The sequence below is a fragment of the Macadamia integrifolia genome, unplaced genomic scaffold, assembly GCF_013358625.1.
Source record: "Macadamia integrifolia cultivar HAES 741 unplaced genomic scaffold, SCU_Mint_v3 scaffold1594, whole genome shotgun sequence".
Classification (NCBI taxonomy): domain Eukaryota; kingdom Viridiplantae; phylum Streptophyta; class Magnoliopsida; order Proteales; family Proteaceae; genus Macadamia; species Macadamia integrifolia.
Genome location: NW_024868270.1, coordinates 62474 through 66062, shown reverse-complemented (window position 1 = coordinate 66062; position 3589 = coordinate 62474).

Here is a 3589-nt window from a genome sequence, read left to right as displayed (position 1 = left end):
AGCTCCGATTCTACCTTGATTGTGAATTCAACGTCTAATAGGTTATGTGAGCTATGGAGTTGCTGGTATTGGTTTCAAGAGGTTATGACTTTATGTGACTCTTCGAACTCGAATCTCTTTCTCTTTCCAAGAGAGTAACAGAGCGGCGGATTGGTTTGTGAACTTGGCATGTGCTTCAGCTACGAATTCTATTTTTTCGTTAACCAAACTCTTCATAGAGACCTTAGCCGAATCATTAGGGAAGTTAAAGCTGGGTGGCCGATTTTAGAATCTAATTTTTCCTTTGGATTTTTTTTGTTGTGCTTTGTGAGTGAGTGCCTTTGTCTTTTTTATGGTTGGGGGTAAGGCGGGTTATGTCCCACCCTTGTATTCTGTCCTCTTTTATTAATAATGTTTTACGCTCCCCCAGGTCCCAGATACTATTCGGGGTTAAAAAAAATCCTTTAAACATCAGTTTGATTGTAGCTTTTGAATCATTTTCTATGAATGATTCAAAGCCCCAAGTCTGAGAACTGAAAGGGCGATCGATCGTGCAGTTGTGCTTCAAATTTTGGAAACTAAGTACCACCAACAAGAACACGCTTTGTTTCGAAAGTAAAATAGGTTCTATGGATACATATCTTAAGTATTGGTACATATCAGTGTGTATCAGTTGTGTATTGGCTGCGTATTATATTGATATGTTAGGATACACTTCATTTTTGAAAGTAGTGTATCGTGTTGATCTCGACTGACACTGATATGTATCAGCTAATACGACACAACACAAACTGATACTTTGGTGTATTGTATTGATATGTTAGGATACACTTCATTTTTGAAAGTAGTGTATTGTATCGATCTTGACCGACACCAATATGAATCAGCTAATACGACACGATACAAACCGATACTTTAAATGTTTATCTTATATATAGCCTTTTCCCCAACCTTTATGTTCAAGTTATTGTAAAGGTCATTATATTTCTTTGCCCTTGATTTACCCACAACTTTTCTAGCTTCGTTTTGGGAAGCATAACATCTCTTTTCATCTACCTTTGTAGTCCTTTGCCAAGTCTTAAAACAATATTTCATTGGGCCCGACAAGTGCCCAATGATTCCCCTAGGACCTCTTTTGTGACATTTATTTAATACAAGCCGACAACTCAGTCCACATCACATTGGAGTCTCCCTTACTGTCCCACTTTCCTTGTTTAACCACTTATCAGTAAATGTATCCAGTGCGTCTCCTTTTAATCTCCACCATCTAATCTTAGGGCAAACTTGCTTCCCTATCTTACAAGTCAGTGAACAAAGACGCATATCCAAGACACCAGTCTATGCTGAGAGGCTAGGCTCTACCCAGGCATAACCTTCCAATCCTTACACAACAATATGTTGGATCTTCTGGTTGAGAAGAAGTCAATTTGGCTGTTATGCACTATACAGTCCGCTTCTATATGTAACAAGGTAATCCTCTCTCTTCTCAAAGAAAGTGCTCACAATGGGTAGATCATAGGCTACCGCAAAATCTAAACTTAGATCATAGGCTACCACAAAATCTAAAACTGAAATCCACTCCTAGACTCCTAGTTTCTCTCCGAAACATTATATCCTCCACAAACATCTATACCCTTGCCGATCCTTCCCAACATGTCCGTTCAAGCTATGATAATCTTTTCATCTTGGCCAAAGCCTTGCACAAATACACATTTGTATTAAACTAACACATGTTCAGGGGGCTCCATATTGTTCTGATATGCACACTACACATCGGTATCAGTATTCAGAAGAGGCTGGTATGACACTTGAAAGATACGACAAGGAAAATTTAAAATATTTTGTATCGGATTTTATCAACCTATATATGTCTCCACCTAACCCTCCCATCGTGAAGTCCATTTCTGCAACAACTATAAACCTGAAAGCCCAAGAGCTCCAGAAGACCCTTTTTGCTTAAGTTTTTGCTTGACTTGAGCTTGAGAGATTGATTGAGTTGACACTATCAAGGCAGCTAGGCAACCAAGGTGCCGGTCCTGATAAAGTCGCCTAAACGCCTAGGTGACACCTTGACAACTATAATTAGAATCTGGAAATAATGACTCGGTAGGATTGATTACAAGTGGAAACTTTCCTCAAATTGCAAGAAATATCAGATTGAAGTAGATTTGGTTGAAAACAGATTTCCACATCCTGGGTTTTTTTCAATGCTTTTTCAGTAATGGATCACTAGATTAGGAAAAAACGACATATTGAGTGCATCAAAGTTGGTTTATTGCAAATATTTGAGAATCAATTCTATCATTTTGTGTCAAATCAAAACTAAGATCTATTTTTTAAATTTGTGATTTCGTCGTGAAAAATGCAACAATATATAACACCACCACCAACAAACTTAGCCTTATCCCAACTTAATGGGGTTGGCTATATGGATCCATGCAAAAGCAAAATAGGAGAAACAAAAGTAAAAGGAAAGAAGCCTAGCACCAATGGCCAGGAAAATCTCAGCTAAATAGGATTGGCTACATGGATCCTTACCCTCCAATTGGCTTTATCGGAGGTCATATTTGAGACAAGGCCTAGGCTATGCATGTCATTTCTCACTACTTCCAATGATCATTTTAGGCCTGCCCCTAGCTCTTTTACCTCGTCCAATCAAAATCAGCTCACTCCTCCTTACTGGGCCATTCCTAGGCCTCCATTGAACAAGGCTATACCCCCTCAAACGACATTCTCAGAGATTGTCATTGATCGAAGAACTCCCAAATCAACTCTAATACTTCCATTCCTTACTTCATCCTTCCTCGTTTTGTCACACATCCATCTTAGCATCCTCATCTCTACTACACATAGCTACTCTATATGACACTTTTTAACTACCCAACATTAAGCCCTATATATCATACATAGTCCTATAAAACATTCCTTTAAGCTTTGAAAGGGATACATTGGTTGCATAATACTCTAGTCACACCTCTCCACTTGATCCATTCCACTTTAATTCTTTGTGAAACATCATCCTCTATGTCACCTTCTTTATTTATGGTTGACCCCAAATATCTAAAATAGTCACTTTGCGGTATCTCTTTCTCCTCAATTTTCACCATATTGTTATCCATCACAGTGTGAATAAAGTTGCACATTATACTCCTTCAATCTACTAATCTTAAAACCTCTTGTTTCCAAAGTTGATCTCCATAGCTCCAACTTAGCGTTAATCCTTGCTTTTGTCACATCCACCAAAACGATATCATCGGCAAAGGGTATACACCATGGTACCTTGTCCTGAATGTTCTTGGTTAAATTATCCATGCTAAGCGCAAACAAATATGGGCTTAAGGCCGATCCCTTATGTAACCCAATTGTAATTAGGAATTCATTCTCTTGCCCTCCCACTGATCTCACACTAGTCACCAAACCCTTATATATAATAATATCCACATAGTTACTCGAAACCCCTCTCTTTACAAGAACAAGCAAGATTAAATCTCTAGGGACTCCGTCATAAGATTTTTCTAAGTCAATAAAGACCATATGGAGATCCTTCTTGTAAGCTCTATATCTTTCCATAAGCATCGTTAGCTTTGATTAAGTTATATATGACTGAGGG